This window comes from Urocitellus parryii, chromosome 11 (genome assembly GCF_045843805.1).
Source record: "Urocitellus parryii isolate mUroPar1 chromosome 11, mUroPar1.hap1, whole genome shotgun sequence".
NCBI lineage: Eukaryota > Metazoa > Chordata > Mammalia > Rodentia > Sciuridae > Urocitellus > Urocitellus parryii.
Window position 1 is genome coordinate 43,161,888 of NC_135541.1, and position 26,395 is coordinate 43,188,282.

Here is a 26,395-nt window from a genome sequence, read left to right on the forward strand (position 1 = left end):
TGAAAGGCAATGTTTATCTCATATGTCTTTCCTTGTACACAGGACAGTACCTGGCATGCAATAGGTGGTAAATATTTATTGATTCAATGAGCAAATGAATAGTAGAGTGTTTCCATAGTGTACACTGACATATTATTATCATAATTAATATATTCCACCTAAAGGTATTTAAAAGTGGATAAAGACTCCCTTATATGTCTTTAAAGAAAATTCACCTTTTTGCAAGTGAAATAGAAATTAGACTCAATTTGAAACTCTGGGTTTGAGACCCTGGCTTTGTCACCTTAGCCACGTGGTTTCACATCTATGGTTAAATGAACGGATAAGTTGGAATGATTAGCATGGTACTTGGCACATGGTAAATATTAAGTAAATGTTTTAGTCTTTCTATCAACATTATAAACAGTCCCAAAGTTTCCTCCAGTGATCTATGTGGCCTTTAAAACACTCTGTAACCTCTTTGATTGTCGGTTTCATCATCTTTAAAATAATAGTCCCATTCTCCTCACATGGCTCTTTTAAAGATCAAATGAATTAGCAGAGAGAAAAATCCGCTTTGAAATTATAAAGCAAGCTATAAATGTGGAACCCACTATTTCCAACCCTAAAAACACAGGCATGAAGTAGACATATTCAGCCAAAATCCCAAATGGCCTTTTCTTTATTTTCTCTTCCTGATAGACTTGGCGGGGGGTGGGGAGGGGGCCAGTAATGAGAAGTGGTTCCACACACCTGGCCAACAGTGATTTCACATAGTTGATAATTGAAACTATATGCATGAGAATATAAGTGGGGGAGGTGAGAAATTAATAGAGAGAAATACAGTTTAAGAACCCAGGGTCTAGCATGATAATGCCTGGATCGAATCTCTTCTCCACAGCTTTCTAGCAATACCATCTTAGGCAATTTGCTTAATCTGCTCATCTATAAAAGTGAACCAATCATAGCACCTGCTTCATAGATTGCCATGAATATTAAATTATGACTATAAATCATTGAGAAAATGCCTGGCCCGTGTTGTGTTGTAGACTTAGTAAGGGTCAGCCATCACTGAGGTTGTAATTATTTTCATTGTTGTTCTCATTATCATTATTTTGTTAACTATCAATAATTGGGATACCATTATTCAAGGGTTTAAGAAAATAGGCAGTTAAAACACATCAAACAAATTAATTCTTTCAAGGTGGCATATTTGGATTTGTAGGCAAAGAAATTGTTTTCCTAATGTGTTACATTAACCAGTCCTATCAACTCAGTTTGAGTAACACAAGTGCCAGGTGGCTAAGATACTTTCTTTGAAACAGAGAATTTATGGAAAAATGTCCAATTAACAATAGCTTCATCCTGCACTGTGGAAATCACACGTTTTGTGATAAAACTCCATCTAAGCAAGCATGCTCCCTTCTCAAGATAAAGATTCCTTGTCCCTAGATAATTGCCCAGTATGAAGGACTTGGAAGAATTCTTGAGTAACTGAAAGTCCTGCTGAGTTACAAGCATGCTTTCTCTACTTAGAGTTGTCACCTGTCCAGTTCAGCTCAATGACCTTTACTCGATGGTTTTCGAAATAGTGGGTTCCAACCCTAAAAACACAGGGGAAAAATCAGTGACCTCTGTTCTCTTGGGAATTAGATCCTGGCCTGTATACAATTAACTCTTAAGTTTAACTGCTTACAGTAGGTATCTATTTTAAAAAAAATCAAGGGCTGGGGATGTGGCTCAAGCGGTAGCGCGCTCATCTGGCATGTGTAGGGCGCTGGGTTCGATCCTCAGCACCACATAAAAATAAAATAAAGATGTTGTGTCCACCGAAAACTAAAAAATAAATATAAAAAAAATCAAAACAATGACTCCTTATCAAGAAAACTACATTAGGAAATTCTGAGAATGTTTTCTATAATATTAAAAATAATAATAACAGATGACAAATATTCGAGCACCTGTGAGCCAGGCCCTTGGCTGATGACTTCACTTGCTTCCCATCCTCTGGCTCCCACAATAGCCCTATGAAGTAATTTAATTTTACAGATTAAAAGCTGAACTGTTAAGTAACTTACCTGATATTGTTTCATAAAGCTATTAAAGTGACAGATCTGGGTTCATACCTTGGTCCAAAATATATGTTCTAAACTACCTATCTATACTATCCAATTTAATATGTTGTTATGTTAATGTTTGCTATTTAGGATATGTATTAGTTATTGATCATATTGTTAATAGTTTCCCACATGAAGAATAATACCCACAAATCTCATTTGGATCTAGGATCAAAGGCTAAAGACCTAAAACACTAAAGTGTAATAACTAGTTCCTCTAGGGGCCATGTCAATTAAAAGCATGGCAGACCTCCAAATCCAAGGCCTCCACCTAGGAGTCTCTGATGAACCCCTTTCCAATATTCCCCTCCTTAAGACACAAAAGAAGATAAAAAATGTCTTATAAATACTGACAACTAATGCCAAGAATCAATCACGGACAACTCTGAGAGGAAGTTCCACTAAGTACACGTCTGTGATATTGAACAGAAGCATGTGATTAAGTGCCCCGTGACTGCTGTACTCCAAACATAATAAAGCGAAAGGCCCTCATGTTTATGGCAAGAGGGAGGAAAATGTCACTTCTACACTATCTTTCTACTAATGAAAAAATCCCTAACACATGGAAATATCCATTTGTCTTTTGCCACTGTTTCTATGCTCATTCAGATAACATAACTACCACAAAACAACTATGTAGTGATGTTTCATTGAATCAGCTATTAAAACCAGCCCAATTAGTAAAACCAAAAAGACAAGAAAAGAAATGAAGAAAGTTCTAGTGTCCAAGCAAGCTGATGTTTTTTTTTTTTGTGTGTGTGTATGTTCCATCTGCTCTGAATATTAGGCTGTCAGGCACTGGGGTAAGAAAAATTCTTATCACAGACCAGCAGAATAGCAGAAAGATCAATATGATATGTCAAGAGAAAACTGCAAACAGGGGGCAGGGGGACAAATTAAACAGAACAGAAATGAGCAAAATGTTCTGTGTGACAATAAATATAAGTGATTTAAATTCCCTTATTGGGACACAAAGATTCTCAAATGGGAGTAAAAAATTAAATCCAAATATCTGCCACCTCCAAGAAACACACTTAAAAGTGTTGAAGTTAAAAGTAAAGGGAAGGACAAAGAGTTATTAAATAGAATAAAATGAAAAGCAGGAGAGATAATATTAATTTCTAGCAAAGTAGGCTTGAGGACAAAAGCAATTAAGTAGGGGAAATAGATTATGTTTATATTATTCATTATCTATATTTATTTCTATTGATAAACTGGAAACTAGCACAATGAAGATATAGCAGTAATTGATCCCTTTATGCACCAATTAACCTAATATCAAATAATATAAAGTAAAACCTGTTAGAACAGGAGGGAGAAAATGATAAGATCACAATGTACATGTGCGTAATGTGAACACAAATTTATCTGAATCTGATAGTTCACTTAGACAAGAAGTGTGACATGGAGAATTTGGATAAATAAGATTAGTAATATTAAAACTAGTATACAATATTGACCCTTACAAATATAACATGTGCCATCTTTTAGAGCATTCACAAAACCATCTCCAAAAAATACATGGCATTGTGCATGTGTGTGGACATGCACGCTCGCGCGCACACACACACACACACACAACAGTAATTCCAAAAGTGAAGGTCACATGGCTTTCCTGTCTAGCCACATGCAATAAAGCTAGGAAATAATAACAGAAAATGGTGGGCTGGGGATGTGGCTCAAGCGGTAGCGCGCTCATCTGGCATGCGTGCGGCCCGGGTTCGATCCTCAGCACCACATACCAACAAAGATGTTGTGTCCGCCGAGAACTAAAAAATAAATATTAAAAAAAATTCTCTCTCTCTCTCTCTCTCTCTCTCTCTCTCTCTCTCTCTCTCTCTCTCTCTCTCCTCTCTCACTCTCTCTTAAAAAAAAAAAAAAGAAAATGGTCAACATCATTCTTAATGGCAAACAAGAACAAGTTCCATTAAAATCAGTAATGATGGAGAGATGCCCACAATTGCCATTACTATTTAATGTTCTCCTAAAGTTCTGATGAACTCCAAAGATATAAAACAGAAATTCAAGGTGTTATTATTGTTTGTTTTTGTTTGTTTGTTTGAGGCAGGATGGGGGATAGGGATTGAACCCAGGGGTGCTCTACCACTGAGCTACATCCCCAGCCCTTTTATCTTTATATTTTGAGATGGGTCTAAGTTGCTGAGGCTGGCCTGGAACTTGCCATCCTTACTCCTCAGCCTCCTGTCACTAGGGTTATATAGGCATGCACCACTGCATCTAGCTACAAGGTATAGTTATTAAATGAGGAGTAAAGTTTGTTGCTTTCAGGTGACCTAATTAAATGCTTAGGATGTCCAAAAGAACTAAATGAAAAACTGTTGAAATCAATAAGATAGACTACTGAAATGATGGCCACAGCTAATTGTATAAAAGCATGGCAGTTGGAAGGCACATGGAAAAATGACTCCATTGCCAATAGTAACGAAAACAAAATCATAAAATACCTAGAAGTAACTCCCACAAGAGATATATGCCACCTAAATGAATAAACTATGTCATGACTGAGATTTTAATAAACATATCTCTAGTGTGGGGATATAGCACACTACATCCTAAACACTGCAGTAACAGTTTTACCTCAAATTAAAATATAGTTTCAATGCTTTTCATCAAAATCCTAAAGTACTGGGATCATTTGCTTTTACTGGTGTTTATCGAAATTTACACAGTAGAAAATAAATTTTTAAGTTCAAGATTCCATATAGTTCTAAAAAACAAAGAGTACTATCCTCTTCACTTGAATAAAGTATCATCTACCAAGTTCCCAGGATAACATTAGCTCCATATAAAACACACGAGGTTTCTCATATGGAATGATCACTGAGAGTCGGACCCCCAGGGTTACAAGAGAAGACCAAGGCCTCAGTGGGAACCCAAGTACATCAAGGAGGCAGATTCAGCTAACCATGCAAGAGCCTATCATGTTCTCTGCTCTTTTGATCATGGCAGGTTCATTGAAAAACTGTGACAAAATTAATTTTTCTTCCATTTTACAGATGACATTATTGAGACAGAGATTTAGTGATTTACCCAATGTACGTACACAGATAACAAGTCAGAGGTCTGGGTAGATTTCTCTCAAACTGGCCAACCTGCAGCCCCTGATAATCACAGTGCAGCTGCTTACTTACTGAGGAGGATGGCCTCCTGGCAGCAGCCCAGGGCTGGAGTGCTGGACTTCATCCCCATCATGTCACTGAGAGCCATGTGTGTCCTCAGCTAGCTGATGTAGTCAAGGATTGGGGTTGGGGCTAAGGTTGTGCTGGTGTCAGAGTGAGGCCCAGGTTTCAGCTGAAGACAGAGTTAGCAAAGGCAGTGAGAACTGGATTGAGTTAGGATTAGGGTCAGGGCTAAAGTTTGAGTTCCACTTAGTTTTAGGCCTAAGTCTGGGAGGAAGTGTAAGGTTAGGGGAGGGTTGATTAAAAACAGAACAGGTGATAATTATTTCTGAATTTTGAAGGGTGGTGGGATTATATGAAAAATTTGCATGGGGGTAGAGGCCACTACTAGAGAAAAACAATGCACAAAATTCCAGATGAAGGAAAAAAGCCCAGGTATTGGAAGAGTGATCGATTCAGTATGGCTGACAGGAAGCAGCAACATAGACTTCTTCCTGGTCGTATCTTCTAAACCTAGAAAAGTGCATGGCACTTAGTAGGTACTTAATAAATATTTGTAGGCTAAATGAATCTTACAAATACAGATTGAACTAATACCGGCTAGTAGGAGACACCAACAGGGGAAAAAAAATAAATTGTAGCACAACATGATGATTGGCATGATAGAGGTTTGTATGGGATGCTAAAAAAGAAGCCAAAATCCCAGTCTGGGGACTTTCAGAGAACACTTCAAGAAGAGAGGGATCTAAGATGAATCTTGAAAACCAATTAGAAATTCACCAGGAAGAAGTGGGGACCGCTCAGAGAAGTAGACAACACCTTCAGAAGCATCCAGATGAAAGAAGAGCCCCAATGGATTCCATCCAAAGTAATCGGAGCCAGAGTTCAAAGACTTGGCAAGATGTGAGCTGGTGGGGCAGGTAAAGGATAGACCGTGGTAAGGAAATGCTCTTAGTTTTCAATTGGCATTTAATTAGCAATAGTGATATTCTAAGTTTCTGTGCTTCATCCATTTGTACTACTCAAAGTCTTTAAGTCGACTAGTTAATTATTGGCTCTCTAGGGATATTGCTGTGAAAAGAAATGAAAGGTTGAATGGGTTTTTTTCCCCCCAGTGGGCATCTTCTCCACCCTCCCCTCCTTTATATTTGCTTTATGGTTCAACTCTTAAAATGCTGACTTTTCTAAAAAGAAGCATACACTGGTGGAAAGGGTTAATTCTGGAGAACTTTAATGTTATGCACAGACCTTTTAGCCTTTCCTGACTCAATCTGTTGCCTTAGGTGATTCTTCTGGGTGCTTGTCAATATCTGTAAAAATACACCAATCAGTATTTTTGGAAAGTCTACTTGATTGCACTTTCTAGTGAAGTGAGAGTTAACCCAGAGACCCTTTTAGTTTTCACTCTCCATGCTAAAATTCTTTATAAAATACAATAGCGTATTTTTCTGCCACAACAAGGGGTTATGCTGAATCATTTTTTAATGTCTGAGGATTTGCTGAGTTCACAGATCATTGTCCAGAGCACTGGTTTATGACTTTAAATTTAGAAGCAGGAGAAAATTAACATTTATTGAGTACTGTACCATGTGCCAGGCACTTGCCTGACATTTCCAAACACATTCATCTACAGCCTTCCAAGTATAGGTGTTGTTAGCCTCATTTTCCAGGACCTCCTAAAAAAGATATTTTTTTTAAAGGAAGAAAAGGAAAAGAAAAAAACTGATACTCAAAGAGTTTACAAATTTTCTCATGTTGTAAAACTACTCCAAGGTGACTCCAAATCCCATGATCTTTTGTTTGAATCTAAATTAGAGAGAAGTCCCCTAAAGACAGGGAATCATCAGCATACCTGGTAACTAGGGACTTCCCTAAATCTATCCATGACCCCCACATTCTGACATGATTTCCAGGATGCGGCAGGAATCGGGGAAAAAACAAATGCTTTGAGAAGTTGTCCCAGTTTATTTTGATATATCAAGTAACACTTCTGAGAAAAACTGATTTCAATTCATATCTTTACAGTTACCAATTACCCTATTAAAATAACCAGCAAGCAAGAAACAATGCACATTTGGACTTATTGCCATTTAAAATGATCAAGGTGTTTTGTTTGTTTTGCTTTAGAATGAATTATCTTGCTACTTCAGGTTCTGTGAATTAAATGAAGACAATGAGCTAAACTTGAACAAAATTTACAAATATGAACTTAAACTTATAATATCACTATAAACTTATTAGAAGATCAATAATCTCTCATGCACAGAGATGGTTTGTCACACTCTGCTCTACCCTTACCATGCTGTACTTTATATGCTAGAATACAGTAGTAGATTAATACAGTAGTGGATCAGGCCTCTGAGGAGTTGCAGTTGAACTAACTTCATTCCTGAATATGGGGATAGTTGCTCTCTTTGATTTATTTCTTGCCTGACTCTTTTATTTGAGTCTATGGTGGTAAAAACTAAAGACTTCATTTGTTTACATTATTTCCTCAATCATCACACATAAGTGGGTTAGGCAGTCACCTACACACGATAGATGAGATACAGTCTCTAAATTCTTTCTATAACAAGCTATCACATGACTAAAGTACCACCTGTGGGCACAGCATGTCCCTTACGTTATGAGTGAATTAGTTTACTGGATCATCAATCTTCTTTATTGAAGAAGTGAAGTTCCAAGGTAGTCTGAGAAAATGTGAGTGTTTGAATTGTAAAGCAGCATTTATTTGGGTAATCCACAATAAATAATAGTTGTTTTCCCCCTTTGAAGACGAAATCAACGAAGGTCACATAAATCTTGAACCTAATTTGAGTGCTTCCTGTCTCCAACAACCATCTCCAAAGAATGTAGAAAGGCAGTACAGTCGTTTGCTATAAGCTCCCTGAAATTAGTTCAAGAATATCTCCAGGCTGGGCATAGTGGCACATCCCAGAATTTCATGAGGCTGAGGCAGGAGGGTTATAAGTTTGAGGTCAGACTCAACAACTTAGCAAGACCCTGTCTCAAATACAAAAATTAAAAGAGCTGGGGATGTAACTCAGTGGTTAAGCACCCCTGGGTTCAATCCCCAGTAGCAAAATATTTTTTTTTTCTCCAGGTATTTTTAAAGCATCTTTATTTGGGTATAAATATACCCTTTAAATATCTTTAAGTGACTAGAGGTCATGCCTGTCTTTTTCATATTCAGTCAGGTTTTATAAAAACATATTCTGAAAAACATTAATTCCTAAATATCTGGAGAAAATAAATTTGCATGGCTAAGAAGGACAGGAATCTGCTGTACTAACCAGAGTTCCACCTATTGTCTGCCAACATCTCTAGTATGCTGTCATCCTTGTGATCCTCCAAGAACTGCTTCAGAGTGAGCAACACTTCCCAGTCTTGCTGGGGGACCTCGAGCCAGTTACTTTATTTCTAATGAACTTCGGTCTCAGTCTCATCACCTCCAAAATTAAGAGGTTAAATGAGATTCTTTCAGCATTTCCTTTCATTTTCCATCTCTAATGGTCTATGACACTTATTCATTGAAACAGATGTTTCTCTGAGAGATTCTTCTTAGCATCTCTAATCAGGAAATTCAAAATCCAAAATTCTCCGAGACCCCAAAAACTTTTTGAGAACCAACATAATTCCACACTATGAAACTTTATTTCATGCACAATGTTTTTTTTAAAAAAAAATAATTTAAAATATCGTACAAACCAACCTTCAGGCTATAAGAAACATAAATGAATTTCATGTTTAGACTTGGACCCCATCTCTAAGATATCTCATTGTGCATATGCAAATATTCCAAAATCCAAAAATAGCCAAACTCTGAAATTCTTCTGGTCCCAAGCACTTTAGATAAGAGACATTCGATCTGCTTTACCTGTCACATTTCTCCATTAACTAGTAAAACACCCCTTCCCCTCCACATTACTGTGGCATGTCAGGATAGAATGAAGACTGTCTATCAGGGAAGCTTCAGAAAGTTTATAATCATTTCCAACCGGATGAGGGAAAGGGGGTGAAGGACTGCCTGAGACTGTTATTAATTATGATAACAGCAATAAAAACTGCAGCTCCTTTTTGTTCCTTTCCATCCTTACCACTTTTAGCATTGATCTTTATCTGAAATGACAAACATTTTCTATGACAATTTGCTTCCACCCAGAACATCTGGTATCTGGCCAGCAACTGTAAATTGATGCTCCCCGCTCTAGTGTCTGACTCAGGGAAGGGGCTGGGGGGATGGTGGGAGCAGAGGCACTGTGGCCACGGAGACAGACGCTGCCTAGACATTTAAAATGCACGCTTCCCTAATAGGAAACAGAGCAGACTGCGATAGAGAGAAGGGGAATGAGAGAAGCTGTGTGAATGGGAGCTGGGCAGGGGGGAGGGGCAGCCAGCTACCAAGGGATCAGCCTGGACCTGCCCAGAGGCCTGAAAGGATGGAACGGGAGTGGGGTTGCCTGATAAGATAGTGATAGCAAGCCACCTGATAAAAGGAGTCTAGCCTGCTGCAGCAAGTCTAAAAGGAGAGCATGGAATCCCCTAATCCGGACAGCAAAGGGTGACAGAAGAGTATCAGAGGGCTAGGTAGAGAAGGAGGGGTTGTGAGAAGCCACGTGGTCTGGAGCAGACAGCTAGGAGCATCCTTACCTCGCCAGCTTCCTATAGAGATGTGCTCCTTTTACTTATGGGGAACCCATTGAGGCATTCAGCCCACCAAACTAAAGGCTGATTGGTTAAGACATATTTAACCTCACAGGTGGACAGATTCGCCAGAAGGAATTTGGCAGGAAACACTGTTGTTTATATCAAGGTATTGTTATAAAAAAAAAAAAACAGAACTCAAAAGGAGTCCCAGACCCCATTCATTCCTACTGGACCTCAAGCACTTAACTAGAAGTTTTCTGGACATTCCCTGAGCCATTCAGCAAGAGTTTATGGAAAACCTATCATGTTCTAAGCTGGGGTGGGAAAACCAGGTCCTGAGGGTACTGTGGGCCCAAGGAACTAACGCATTAGCAATTTCCTCGTGTGTGGACTAGACAAAACCTCCACCTTGCCTGCTTCACAGGTTTATGGTGAGGATCTCAGGGACAAGAGCAGCTGTGCAAGCAAAGCTGTACAACATGGAAAAATGATACAAACAGGAAGAGATTAATGTCATTACCCATGTAATTCTGAGTCCTAATACTTTAGGTCTGAAGTTAACCCAAATTCAGTTCTGCACCTTTAAGTTTTCTAGATTACTAGGCAATCCTATCAAGTACCACTTAGCATAAAAGGACCTAGTCTCCATCTTTGAAAAATCACTGGGCATCTGATTCGGATGGCCTTTATTAATCCCTTTGTAACTAGGAAGAATGTGCCTAAAATGATGTCTGTTGAGTTGGCCTAAGACAAAAAGCATTGCCTTGTCCAGCCCAGAAACCATGTTAAACGCCAAATGCAATGATGAAAGGGAACAATTTTAGCCCAGAGATTTTATGCTTAGCATCCCTAGGATTGCTCAAATTCAAAAGGTGTTCAGCAGAGATTGGGAACCCTGAGCACTGTGTGCCAGATGGTGGACCCCACCAACAGGCTCAGGAAACACCACGCCCTTGGGGCTCTGCAGCTGCCACACACTTCCCGACCCTGGGAGCTTGCCAAGGGCCATCAGCACCCTCACCCAACACGCTCCTGCTACGAAGGTAGGCACTGGGAATCTGTTAAAGGATTGTGAGAGATTAGACCTGGCCCAAGCTTACCATCATTTTCAAGCTGGATCCTGCTGCCCACTGCCTGTGAGAATAGGGTTTTTTGTTTTTTAATTGTGTAAAGATTAAATACAAAATTACCATTTTTACACAAAACACAAAATTACCATTTTTAACCTTTTATGAGGGCACAATTCAATGTTGCTAAGTACACTCACGTTGCTTTCCGACCATTACCACCATTCATTTCTAAAACTTTTTCATGTGAATCTCTGTACCCATTAAATAGTAACTCCTCATTCTCCCACCCCCAGGGTCTAGGAATCTCCCTCCATTCTACTTTCCGCCACTATGCATTAGACTAGTCTAGCTGCCTTATGTAAGCAGAATCACAAGGTTCATCCACATTGCAGTGTATGTCAGAATTCCCATTCTCATTGAGAATAAGTAATATTCCATTCATGGATATACCATGTTTTGTCAATCTGTCCACCATTGATGGATATTTAAGTTGTTTGCACCTTTTGGATATTTCAAAAAAATGTTGCTAAAAACATAAATGTGTAGATATCTGTTCAATTCCCCGTGGGGTCTATAACTGGAAGTAGAATTGCTGGATCACATGGTAATTCTGTATTTAGTCTTTTGACAAACCACCATCATGCCTTTCCCAGAAGTTACACCCTACTGAACATGCCCACCAGCAATGCATGAGGAGTCCAGTGTCTCCACATCCTGGCCAAAGCCTCTTATTTTTATGTGTGTATGTGCATAGGCACACATATGAATAGCCATCCCTAGTGGGTGTGAAGTGGTATCTCATCATGGTTTGGATTTTCATTTCCCTAATGATTATTACTTTTTTAAGATAGACTTTATTCAAAGAGAGAGAGAGAGAATTTTTCAATATTTATTTTTTAGTTCTCAGCGGACACAACATCTTTATTTTATTTTTACGTGGTGCTGAGGATCGAACCCAGCACCCTGTGCATGCCAGGCAAGCACACTACCATTTGAGCCACATCCCCAGCGCCCCTAATGATTATTGATTGATCATCATTTCATGTGCTTATAGAGGATAGGCTTTGAACCAGGACTTTGCCTCTTCCCTAAACTTCCCCTCACTTGTGGCTACCTCTTCTAAATGGGCACACTTCTCTCTTGAATTCCTCCTCTAACTGCTATAACAGCATACTTTTCCAAGTGTCACCTATCAGAGGCCTCACTGTCCTGGGATCAAATCATGGTTTTTTTCAGTCTGTTTCTCAGTGAGTTTGCAGGCTGTGAGCACACACAGACTAGAAGGAAGGGGAAGTGGGCTTTGCCTGGGGCAGCCAACCACAGTTCTAAAAATTGTCACCAAAAAAATCCAATGACGGGTCAGTGTGTTTTCAGAGAACCAAGAGTTACGTCATTTATCCATTCATTAAGAGACCTTTGAGTGTGTGCTTGTGAGGAGCACTGGTCTAGCTGCCTGAAGAGGAAGGCAGTGGCAATATCATCTCTTGGCCTTTGGAGGGCTTGGTCAATGGGGGTCAGATGAGCTCAGTCCAGAAGACCAAAGACCTGACTTTATATGTATGTAGCTCTTTATTTGTTACCTCATTCTATTCTTATTATAATTAGGCCATAGTGATCCACATAAATAGTAATGTCCTAGGGCAATATAAATAGTGACTAAGAGTATGAGCTCTAAAATGAAAAGCCCAAGATCCAAAAGCACTTCCTGTGTGACTAGACAAAGTTACTCAAACTCTTTTAGCCTCAGGTTTTGTCTTGTTTTTGTTTTGGGTGCAAGGGGCAGAACACAGGGGCACTTAACCTCTGAGCCACATTCCCATCCCTTTTATTTTTTATTTTGAGACAGGGTCTCACTAAGTTGCTTAGGGTCTCGCTAAGTCGCTGAGGCTGGTTTTTTTTGGTTTGGTTTGTTTTTATTTTTTGTTGTTTTGGGGGTTTTTTTGTTTGTTTGTTTTTTACATTAATTGAAGAGAGCATTTATTTAATTACAGATACTTTCCTTTATTATTATTTTAGAAGAAATGCTATGCTATTACATAAACATTAAATATAATATCTTTATAATTTGCATGATGTGTGGTTGAACCTATACTCTAAAATAAACCAGAGCCATAATTACATGACTTTCATAGTTAATACCTAATATTTTCACCAAATACAACCATCTATTATTTTATCTGTAAATATGTTATTATATCAACACTTTTTAGTCTCTAATATATAGTGAATTCTTTTTTTTTGTTTATTCTGATCAGTTACACATGACAGTAGGAAGCTCTTCAATTCATTGTACACAAATGGAGCAGAATTTTTTGCTTCTCTGGTGGTACATGAAGTAGAGTCATACCATTTGTGCAACCACATGTGTACCTAGGGCAATGATGTCCCTCTCATTCCACCAACTTTCCTATCTCTTTGCCCTCTCCCCTTTGCTGCATTCAAAGTTCCTGAGGCTCATTTTGAACTTGCAATTCTCCTGCCTCAGTCTTCTTAAACACTGGGATTGCAAGTATGTGCCACTGAGTCTGGCTTCCAATAATTGTTAAAGGGCGTGAACTTATAAAGTACTTAGCATAGTGCCTGATACATAGTAAAGACTCAAATGTGTTAGCTATCATGACCATTACTATTAGATTAATACATTGTTTCTTCATTTATTTGAAATTTTTTCATTTTTTGGTTTTGGTTTGGTTTCTGATCAGGAAAGGAGAAAAGGCTCATGTTGGATTGTTTGTTTTTTCCCCATGAGGTCCCCCTAAAATTAAAATGTCAAGGATTCCCACACCTCCCCTGGAGAGCATCTGTAAACACTATATTGGGCATCACCTGAATATGAGAATAATATGTCCCATAGTCAAAATTTGAAAAATAGAATTTTAGCAAAATCATTGCTTCTCCATTACACATGAACTGAAGAGCGATGTGACTGTCATAATTTTTAAAAACTTTTTCCCTCCAAGATTTGAATTTATCAAATTGAGAAAGAGTGTCACTAAAGACTACTTCTTACAAATAGTCTTGAGTGACTATAGTCAAAGCCCAACTTGAGAGGACATGGAATCCTCAGAAGTCAGTAAAAAAGAAAAGCCTCAAGCCAGAAGGAGCTCTCAGACTTTGGAAGTCTGTTTTCCTTGGAGAACCTGTATGTCTGGGAGACATCAGGTTCCTAAGCACTTGTGCTTGGGTACAAACTTAGCATCTGAGATCTCAACTGAAATTGGTCCTGGGCAGCACAGCAGTGAAACATACCTCTCCATGGAGACAGGTGAGGACTTGCCAACCACCACCAAGGAGTCTGGATCATAGAGGATGAGATTTTGTTTTCAATTCTAAGCTGTCCACACTTTACTTTTGGTTATAAAAGCATGCATTTCAGGAACTCAGTTCCCCCAGATGGTGACTTTTTTTTTTTTCCCCTGGTGTTCCAAGCTCCATCCAAAAGACATACATAAAGAAGAAAGTTTGCTCCCAGAGTCTGCAATTATATTTGGCAGTTCTGGGGCAGATGAAGTTAAATAGAAAGGAAGAAAACCTTTTCACAGTGTTATCTTTGAGTAAGACCACCTTGAAGTACTCCATTTCATTTGCATTGTCAGTGAGATTCCAAAGAGAGACAACATTCTCCTGCCTCCCAAATGAAGAGTGGCAGTACCTTGAGTTCAATCAACTAGAAGTCAGGAACACCAAGTGTCTCCACCTGTGAAACCGTCACATCCATCCTCACCACCTGCTCCCAGGGCTGGCACTCCTTCCTGAGAAGAGCTTGGGATCCAGGAGCAAAAGGTGTGATGCTCAGGATTAGGTTCCTACCACAGGGTAACATATGGAGAGGGAAGGAAAGTGTATAGATTCGTATGTTTCTGTTTAAAAACTCTGTGCGCAAGGCTGACTTTTATCTTATTTTGCCTTTAAGCTAAACTGCATGGGTCACATTTAGAGCATATGTTGTTATCACTCGCCTTTTTTAGCTTAAGAAAATTGAGTGAATAACGGGTATTGTTTTCCTGTTGGCCGGGCTCAGGATGGTTGTGTGCATTTTGAAATCCCTTACTCAACACACAAAGTAGTGCATTCTCTCATGATTATGTGGAAGGTGAGAGTCTTTAGTATGCAACTCCCCATTCTCTCATCCACAGATATTAAGGATCCAGCTTGGGGTATTTTGAAATTGGCAGAGTATTACTTTACAAGTGAAAAATTCATTTCACTCTCCTTGATAAAAAAGAACAGACAATGCAAACATCGCCCTCTTGGATAGCCATATGCCTCTCACTAACAGCCCCTTAATTGGTCTACTGTGCTTTTCACTTCTTGCTTCTTCCCTATAATGAGCTTTCGCATTCGTGGTTATAACGTTGTAGACTCTGGCCAAGGACACCAGCCTGTAAGAGTGCTAGGGAAGAATCTGCACTTCTGCAGAAGGTTCCTTTCTTAATTTGATTTTAATTAGAAACCAGGTGGTGCCCACCAAAAGGTTGGTGGTGTTCCTTGGGTGTAAGATGTGAAATGGGTTTAAGTAACACTGTATTAGTCATGAGGCAGAAATGGAGTAATGTTGACATGACTTGAAAGTAGCATTGTTGAGTAAATGAATATGTGAGAAGCACTTGCTAAACTAAATGAGTTTTGCAGTTGTATGCACATTTGTGTAATCCTGTTTATTGATGCCTGAAACAATTTGCAAAATAGAAACAAATCCACGAAGAAGAAATATGTTTGGAATTATTTGTTTATATGACAATTTAAAAAAAAACACACAGGAATCCAACTGCCACATTTCATGCACTAAATATACCATATGTGGAAGCTTCCCCTCAGAAAATTCGACAGCAACCTTTACTGTCTGAGGCAGAACAATACAGAACAACCCTATGGCTTTAACTTGCTTATACCCCTGCTTTAACATGAGAGTTGGTTTTGTAAATTTTTTTAGTCTAGCAGAATATCAAGATACCTATATCATTGTTGTCTTTTAGGTTTATAAGCTGATAAAAAGATACCTAACTTCTCTTAATGCAATATGAGTAAAATTAATGACTCTAATAGAAAAATACATATTTGCATATTTCCTAAAAATAAGTTCATGGATTTTTAAGGAAAAAATTTTGAGATACACACACACAAAAAAAATACAAGCTATTATTTACACACACACATACACACATACACTGGCCAAGTACAATTCTTAAGCACTTTATAAATATCAATCCATTTAGCTCTCATTACAATTCCTCAATAACTACAATTATTCCCAGTTGATAGATGAGGAGAGGGAGGCACAGAGAAAGAAGTTCAGTAATTTGTTTAGTCACACAGCTGGTAGGTAAGGGAGCCCGGGTTCAAAGTCAGGCAGTCTAGCCCAACATTCATGCTTTAACCACATTTGCCTCTCCACAGAGCTGAGACTCCACACAGAAGGATGTTTTTCTTCTTATGCACTCTCAGGTTCCTGCTTTAATTTGTCATCTAGACAGCAGCATTTTATTTGGGGAGCTCAGATGCTAGCCACGGTCTGCCTCTGCTCCTACTGGCTGTCCCTGAACCCCTGGGATGCTCCCTCTCATACCCATGTCTCTGGGCCTCTGCTTCTGGGGAGCAACACTTGTTGCTGTCTGACTCAGTTAGGAAGGACAAGGAGCCTTAGCACTGCCAGCTGCAGTTCCAGACTGGATCACTTCTCCAGATTTGAGGTTAATCAACTGCAAATTCCATTAGCTTCATACAGAGTGAAAATAAAGAACAGACGGCTTCGTGTGGGAGTCTAAAGTCAGGTGCAGCTCCTCCAAGCTGGTGGGCAGGTACCTGTTTTTCTTTCCCCTGCCTCCAAGGAACAGGGCCTTTGATAGGGAAGTAGATCAAAGAAGAATTATTCCAGAAAGGCCTCTGCTGCTGGAAAAGCTCTTAGAGTACACCCCCACCTACACCATAGACTCTTTTTTTTTTTCCTGGAAGATGTAGAATTGGAAACCCCTGTTCCTTATGTTTTGGCCACTGTGAGAGTGTTTCCTAGGTGCACTGTGGTATGCAGCTGTGTTTGTGTAAAGTGCTAACAACTAGTTTCTCTGCCCACTGGATGACGGTGAAGACTGGGGTTCAAAAAGGCTGCTCTGGCTTTCAGGTGGTCCTTACTTGAGCCTGTGGGCTTCTTTTCATAGGTCCTGGTGTAGAATGGCTTTAAAATACGAAATAAAAGCCACTTTCCAAAGATCGCTGATGTTTTTCAAAGAAGAACAAAAGTGAACTTGCTAAGACATATTCAAATACAAGCTGTTAGTTTCTCATTAATCTAAGTTGCCCAAACAAAAGCTCTGCTGGTAGAAAGAAAGACGTATTATATAGCAGTGTCGAGGATGCTAGCAATTTTCTTAAAAATGCACAGTTCCATTGGTCTCCTTATGGGAAGCTTCCCCTTGATCAGGTGAGAGTTCAATTTCCGTTTGACTTTTTAAATGCCATATGGTCATTATCTAAACCCTTTTCACTTTCCTTGAATCCCTGCCCCATACCACTGGCTGGGTTACTGTTTTGCTTTTCTTATTTCCCCTTGTTTAATTGCTTATCTCTTCTTACCCCCAGATTAAGAAAAATATTGTCACTGTTAAAAATGGAAGGAAAATGCAATAACTCCATTGGTGGGAACTTATAAGCTAACCAACCCCAATCACAAACAGTCCCTTTCTAATCATAGTTTGTGGTGGAATGAAAGATGCAATTGTCTGGAAGGGATGAATATGGGATCCATGCTGGCTCAGGGGTCAGAGGTCATTGCATGCAAAGGTCCCTTTCTCTCTGGCACGGCTCCCTTTGTATAGCATAGTTTGGCAGCTATCTCCTTGCACTTCGGCTACCTGCCAGTGCAGCTGGTACTGTGTCTGGTGCAGACAACAAAGCGTCACTCAGCAACCAGCAGCTCTGCATGGGGCCGCTTTTCTCAGATGACAAAGAAAGATGGGCTATACATTCTACCATCGCTGCCCATTAAAAGGACTCTTAAATTGCATTGCTACAAGTTATTGTTAATTATGTAGTAGTCACTGGAGCTGTAGGAGCTTTCCGGGGAGGACAGTGCTGCTATATGCTGGGAGAGGCAAGTGGGGGAGGGTGAGATGTTGAGAGAAGGGGTCTGGTATGAAGCAGGGACTGGTGGTGGAGGGGAAGCTCATCTGCTACGTAAATCCCAAGTGGCATGAATAGGGTGAGCCCTTGCTTCTGAGGATGGGCTGTGAAGGTTGGTAATGTGACTGAGGAAGAAGGAATCAGTCGGCTGAAAGAATCTGATATATGCAGTTTGGAAATTGTCCTGCCCACCCTCCATTCAAAAAGCAGCGCCAGAGGTTTCCAGCATTTTCATTTTTTTAAGAATAATTTTAAGCAATTTATCACTTGGCTGTAATGCATTCGCTCTGGGCTGAAATCAATAAGTCCTGCAATGTGGAGATAAGGCCTGTTTGAAGGTTGAGGAAAGAGGACCAGAGGTTGCCTATTGTCAAATAGCCAGAAAATTAAAATTAAGGAGATGTGTTTACCCCATGTGGCCAGCTGGGGTAGGAATACCGCTCAATGGGTGTTACTCATGTGTTTCAAGGGAGCACTCTTTGAGATGTTTTTACTGCAAGGGTCCAGGTCCATCTACTGACATTAGAAAAAAAAAAATTAGTATATCCATGTGCCCCCAAACAGGGGAAGCCTCTGCACTACTTCTGTCCAATTCCTTTGTACTGTTTTGAGTCGATATTTGTTTTCTCATTCACTGTCCCTCTAATGACTCCTAAGGCAGTGACTCAGGTTTTCAGGTCTGGTAATTCATTTGTATGTCCCTCAACAAAGAATAAAAACACACACGGTTTCCAAAAAGGGGTTTGGTTGTGGGGCTTTATCAGGCTTCTTTCACTGATTTTGAGGTTTTTGGCCATTGAAAGGAGATGATGCTGCTCGCGAAATGTCTGGCAAGTTTTTCGTGATATGTACCAAACTCCAGCAGGGAGAGGATCCCAATTCGGTGTTATTTCATCGCAACGACACAGCAGCGATACGTTTTGCTCCTCCCCATCCCCCATGCTCCCCCCCCATGCTGCACCCCCTCCATCCCACACCCCAACCCCTCCTGCCAATCCTCTCCAGATTAAAAGAAAATCCAAGGGGACAGGGTAGGGGGGGGGGGCAGATGAAAGTCCACAGTCTTTAGTTTCTATCTTTCCTTCTCGTGTCTAATTTTTCGCTTCTTGGTTGCTCTGATCTCAACTATTTGCAATAGTTATATATAATTTAACATTATACAAAAGTATTGTCATATCAAACATAGTGAAATGGATTCCAAAAACACCATCTGGTATTTGGGGATGCACTGTGAGTTGGGAACGTGAGAAGAGATATTCTTTGCCACTTTGCTTGGGACCCAGCCATTAGCAGTGTAATTGCCAAGAAAAGGTGACAGGCTCCAGGCTTAAAACAAGTGGGTTCCTCCCCCTGTGCCTATTAACTCTTGTGAGTCCTAAACCACATTTAAAAAGACTCTGAGGACAGAGCAATTTAGAACAAAAAGGTGGGGCGGGGGGAGAGAAGGAAATGAAAGAAAAAGGGCTGCAGAATGTAATGAAAAATAGCAAAAAAAAAAAATCCACCATGCCGCTGTTGTGGTTTGATTAAGAAAAACAGAATAAGAGGAAATAAAGTGAGTCAGAGACAGGAAGGGGAGGACAGGGGATCAGGTTAATTGTGCTTTAAAGTTATGGGGGTTTTCAGTGGATTTGCATGATGAGAGTTTTAGTCCAAAGCCTGTTTCAAAATCCTCATTAGTTTCCTCTAATCCACCTAAAATTATGAAGGCCTAGATCGTGAAGGTCAACTGGGACGCTCGAACCTACTTAATTTCACAGAGGTTGTAACCACTTCTCTATACGGAAAGAGAGTTAATAACTTCGAATTGTCTTCTGAATCTGCAGGTTAGGGGACCACAGTATGGGAGAAACAAAGAGATGCGGACTACATTCTTTTATAGAACTGTTCCTTGCATAACAACCATTTTGAGATGAGAACAGTTGGGGTGTGTTTTTGTTGTTGTTTTTTGGTTTGGGGATTTTCTTTTTTTTTTTTTTAATGTAAAAGTAAAATAAATAAATAAATGAGAACCCCCTCCTCTGTATCAAGGAAAGGGAGTCATCCTACTGGCCAAAATCTGAGAGAGGACTTCTTAGCAGGAGATAAAAATAAGGAAACAGCCGGAGGAGAAAAAAAAATAAAAAAAATAAGAGCAAAGCCGTCACAGCTCTGCTCGATCTGGCATTCACAACCAGGGTCCGTGTCTGTTTCAAACTACAAAAATAGTTTACGAGGGTCACAGTCATTTTTTTTTTTTTCCTTCCACTCAGCGTGTCAGAAGTTGGGATGTGCGACCCAGAACTGCCATTCCATTACACGGAATAAAATGATATCTGGTGGGAGGATCGCGCCTGCCAAAGAAGACACCGTGAAAGCGAACCCTCTCAGTCTAGCTCCTGTTTTTAAATATTTATATCTCTGGCAGACTTTTTTGGGGTAGAGGAAACTGAAAGCTCTTTTGCTATCTGTCATTTCACCCAGGCAGGGGAGAATCACGACTTGATTTTCCTCAAGTTTGGCACTGGGAGCAGGCAATGGCGTTTCTTTGGGGGGTGGTGAATTTCTCTTTGTGGAAAAATGGCCTGGACCAAGGATTTTTTTTTTTTTTTTTTTACAAGAGCCAACAGCCTCTTTCCATACCGGCTTGGGGCAGGGCCAAGTTCCCATTAGCACTGCTGTTACACCTCGGGTCTGCCTTGCAGCCTGCCCAGGCCGACTGTGGTTGGCCTGTTAAGAAACCTGCCTGGGGAAACCGCCACCAACCTGGGGTGCTGGGAAGTGGATAGGGCTAGAAGCTGGGCCATCAGGCTTGCCAGCCCGCCTCCAGCACGAATTCTTTTGGTGATCCTTGGTTTTCTTCTTCCCACCCCAACCCGGATTTCCTTACCAAAGTCAACTGACAGCTGCTGCCTCTTCAGCCTCACCTCTTCTACCGCCTCACCTCTACCCGCTTCTTAGTTCAGGGCCTAGAACCCTGCATGAACCTTCTAACACTGTGGGGACATACCACAGTACCTAGCAGTGGTTGAGAACTTGGGTTTTAGAATCAGATAATCCTGCATTCTTCAGTCTTGGACTCCTAGTTGGGTGACCCAGAGTGAGTAATGCAGCCTCTACAAAAAAAATAACAAAATAGAACAACCGTTCATTTTTTTTTCTTTTATTTATTTGGTACTGGAGGTGGAGTCCAGGGGCCCTTTACCACTGAGCTACATCTTCAGCCCTTTTTATTTATTTGTTTATTTATTTTTGAGACAAGGTCTCGCTACGTTGCTGAGGCTGGCCTTAAACTTGCGTCTTCCTGCCTCAGCCTCCTGAGTCCCTGGGATTACAGGCATGGAAACCCAGAGGAGAGTAGCTCATTTCTAACAAAAATGTGGTGTAGTCTAAGTGAGAGGTTTTGTAAAGAGTCTAAGGCTACTCATCTGGTGATCACTCAGTATACTAGGGTTATTGTTATCACAATCAACAAATGCATATGGTTGCATCCAAAAGGCTTTTAAAGCATCCTTTTCTGTACCAAGTACTGAACTAAGAGCTAAGGATGCAGAGATCTGACACAGAACTGGCCCTCAGGGAGTTCTCCATTGGCAGATACTGATTCAACAACCACAAAATAGCTGCAACGTTCTTCCTCCGCTCACATGCCTTTTAATTTCCAATTTTTATAAGATTTTCTACAGCATCATTTGGCAATCATAGTAACAACAACAATTGTAAAGTAATGACAGTTTATTCAACCTTTCCATGAGCTAGGCCCTGTAATAATGCCTTCACAACTATTATCTCATTTTATTCTTCAAATATGCTTTTAAGCATGACTACAAAACTAATCTGGAAAGACTGTTGGAGACGCTAAGTAGCCTGCACAGGAATAAGCAGCTAGGAGTATGTCCGAATCAATGAAAGACAGGAATCCCTTCCTTTTGTTCTCTCAATCCAAGACTCTAGGATTTTGCTCCAATTCTGACAGCGACTAAGAGTCACTATAAGCTATTTCAGAAGAGACAGAATGAGCTATAACATCACAAAAATTAGTCTTTCACCTAATTTTTTTTTCAAAACTGACTATGTGGTTTGAATGCTCTGATAGATATAAAATTCAACACAAATTCTTCCTTCAATGAGAAAATCTACAAGAATAAAGAAAGCCTGTTTATAAGTAGCTATGGGGGGCGGGGGGTAACATAGCACATTAGGGAATATCAGGAGATGGTATTTCTGACCTCCATTCCCCCCCACCCCCGCCCCGCTAGAACGGTGCCAGAAGAGACCATCAGGAAGGGCTTGAAGTGCAGATGATAATGAGTGTGCAGAAATGATGAGGTGGAGAGAAACATATGAGCAGAGGCTTACAGGTAGGAGTGGGTCAGGTGTGTGCTGATCAGAGTTCAAAGTTCTTGCAACAAACCCAAAGAAAGCTAATGAGCACACAAACTTGGAGATCGGAAGGACTGAAAGAAGATGGATGTTAGAGGCAGTGGTACCTTGCCAAATTTTATGCACAAATTTGTTGCTTAATAAATATTCCTTGATGAGGACAACATATGCTGTTACTTAATAAATATTACTGATGAGGAAGGCATGTGCTGAGCTGATGAAAAAAAAAATTACCCAATGCTCAGTCTTTTTATGGGCTCCCAAGGAATCCAACACTTATTAAGCAAATACCCTGCACCTCTGCACTAGACTCGGCACTGAAAATACAAAAATGAGCAAGACATAGTCTGTTCTGTCAATCTAAAAAACAAGCAATTAGAGATTCTCCAAAGAATAACGATATTTATTTTGGATCAGCAGAGCATTACAGCGGGAATACACACATCAGAGTAAACTATGGGTATATTCAAAGAGGTTGGGGCCAGAGGAAGTTTTTAAAGGCCAAAATGAGGAGGATTACATCAGCTATTTTGAAACAATAATCCTCAGCCACAATGATTAATTACAATAGTGGCGTCAATTGAGGCTGAACAGACAGTTGCTGGGCAGATGTCCTTGTAGAAGTACTTTTTATATAAGGTTGCGGTGGCCTCTCTGCAAGCTTGTGGTTTGGCAGTCTTTTGTGATAGTTACTATCAGGCAATCATGTGTGAGAACCTTTCCTTCATAACCTCCTGGCTTAATTTACTTTTTTTGTGTGTGAGGGTTGACATAAGCGACTCCATTTTGATTCTGTCTACTTTCACATTTCTTTCACAGTTCCTTTGAGAAGTTCACCATCCAGGGGCAGAGGCAATCATGTGAAGCAATAATTGTAAAATAGAGTAGCAGGACAGTTCAAAATTATGATTCAAAGGGCCCGCGAGCCTAGGCAGTGAAGTTCATAACACTGAGAGAAAACAGCACAGAAAGCTCCAGGTTAGAGTTGAGGACTGAAATTCATACTCCTCCCTTACATCAAAGCACTTCTTGAATCTACAAAGCTCTGTGAAAATGTTACTTGTCACTTCCCTGTTATTTTTCACAGCCACAACTTTAAGGCTGTCAGCCCAAGGGGAAACAAGGGCTTTATTTTTTAGAGTGGGATGAACATTTTAAATAGGATCTGATCCACTTGTTTTCAGATATTGTGGAATAATATGTGTGCTCCTAATTTATTGATAATTTTTTAAAGAAAAATTTTTTATATTTATTTAGTTGTAGATAAACACACAGTATCTTTATTTATTTTTATGTGGTGCTGAGGATTGAACCCAGGGCCTCACATATGCAAGGCAAGCGCTTTACCACTGAGCTTTTTTTTTTTTTAGAATTTTAAATTGATAATGTCTACTTTTTCAAGTTCAACCATAAAGAGAAATTAGTTCATTCTGATTAACTCCAACACTGGGTGTTGGAATTGTGGATAATATTCGCCAACAGATCAGCCTCAGTATTGTCTTTATTTCAGCACTTTGTTTTGAATGCCCTGTCTCATGCAAATTGATTGCACTGATAAGTAGTGAAAGTGGTAACATCTGCAGGCTTTTTGTTTGTTTGTTTTTTGTTAACAGCTTGACTTATAATCTCAAGATACTCTTCATTTATTGGGGCCAGAAGCTCAGAGGCAGGGGAGTGAGACATTTCCATTTCAAAGTTGAACCTGTAATGATACTTATGATGGCTCTATTTCTTGTTATATATTACACTCAGACATTAGGAGCCCCAAACTTGCACTAATTTGTCTATAGGAACAATTTGTGCGGATCAGACTTCATGAATCGCAGGAAAATGAATTTGATTATTAAAGTGTCACAGAAGAACTGGTCAAGCAACCTATGGGCTATTTGCCTGATGTTTACTGGGGTATCTGTAACTCACTCATAAAATTTTAGGTTAAATGTTGGAATTCTAGAATGACCACACTGCAGGACTACAATCTTCCTAATCAATGACATATTGCAGGAACTTAGAAGATATATGCAGACATATTGTTATTTTTTTTAACATCAAAGGGATTTTATGGGGCACAGGATTGTTGGCCCTTTCTTCTTTTCTCTATTAAAAATATGATGAAAATTATTTTTAATTAAATATATTGACAGAGATTGTTGAAGTTATTTTCTGAGCTCATACAAAATTTATTAGCTTAACAGTTTGAACAATTAATTATGTTGATGGTCTCTAATATAAACATTATATATATATGTACACTGTACATATACATGTATATATGTATATATGTTATGTATACACATATATCTACATACACATAAACTTAAGAATATTCTATAAGGGAAATGTGAAAATCAGACATAAGGAACCCAAAACTTACACTAACATTAAAATATGGATTTTTATTTCAATTTAAAAAACAGTTAAAATATGTTATAAAGTGAAATTCATATCTACATCTTCTACAACAACAACAACAAAAAACCCCAAAAGCACTGATCTACTCCTAGACTTTTGAAATTGATCATGTTAAGCTTCTTTTAAGTGGTCCACAAACACTTTTTATTAATGAAATATTTCTTTAAATGTGTGTTAAATATTGTTTTTCCCATTTGCTATCATGATCCACATTTTATCTTACTCCTAAATGGTTTCTAAAGCTAAAAAAAAAAAAAGTGAATTGACTTAAAGTAAAATATTGAGTAACACAGGTGAATATTGAAAAAAAAACTATGGGGATAATAGATGCAAGACAGAAGTTCAGCAAACTTGTTTAACACATTGCGCTTGTCAATCCCAGTGAGAAACTGGATAGCCCAAAAGTATTATTTGATGATGAGTGAAGGCTTGCCTGCAGAGACCCTCATTCCCAGGCCAGGGATGCTCTTTTTCTCATGCTGTAAAGGCAAGACAACCCTGTCTGCTCCAAGCTCTAATGGCCTTGTCACCTACCACCTGTGGCAAGCCAAGAAAGACTGAGTCTTTATTGACAGTCGGAGATAACTCAAGGCCAAATATCTGTAAGTACAACTTTTTAGGACTTTCTGGAGCATCTCTGGATGCTTTTAATGGCTAAGTATGGAAAACATGATATAGAGGCTTAACGTGTACTATAAAAGCCTACTTCAGCTCTCCCTACAAAGAGGACAGCTGTCTCCTACTCGGTGTTAAGGCCACCCACAGACCTCTTATGGTGAAGCCCAAGATTGTCAAAAAGAGGACCAAAAAGTTCGTCCAGCACCCATCAGTCTGATATGTCAAATCTCAGCATAACTAGCCGAAACTCAGAGCTATTGGCAATAGGGTGCAGACAGGATTCCAGGGCCAGATCTTGATGCCCAACATTGGTTATGGGAGCAACAAGAAAAGGAAACATATGCTGCCCAGTGGCTTCCGGAAGTTTCTGGCCTACAACATCAAGGAGCTGGAACTCCTGTTGTTGTGTAACAAATCTTACTGTGCTCAGATTGCTTATGATCTTCCCTACAATAACTGCCAAGCCATTATGGAAAGAGCAGCTCAGCTGGCCCGTCAGTCACCAATCCCAATGTCAGGCTGCACAGCAAAGAATCATTTTATTTGTAGAAGAAATTCTACAAATTCTCATTGTAGAATTCTACAAATTCTCATTTTAGAAGGCTCATGTTCACATTTCATTAGTGTTTAAATAAAACCATAGAAACTGTCAAAAAAGCAGGGGAGGCCATACTGACTTTTATTTAAAAATTCAACTATAGCATTGTCATGGCTTGACCCAGCAACTCACCCAGTTCCTACATTCTGCCTTCCTTGGAATCTTAAAGCAAGAGTCTTCCTGCATTACTTCCCTATTCATCTCCAGCAAAAAGTCTTAGCATTCCCAGCAGAAAACCTAAGAGTCATTCAGTTTGGGACCACAGGATGGAAGACACTTCTTGAAGTAACCAACTCATGTGTTCCATATGCGATCTGGAACCACTGAGGCTCCAAA

The 26,395-nt window shown here is 39.6% G+C and overlaps 1 pseudogene; it reads left to right on the top strand.

The window, feature by feature from the left end:
* LOC113195619 (large ribosomal subunit protein eL32 pseudogene) overlaps window positions 1–26,010 on the top strand; it is a 37,404-nt pseudogene extending 11,394 nt beyond the window's left edge.
* Window positions 26,011–26,395: the final 385 nt, after the last annotated feature.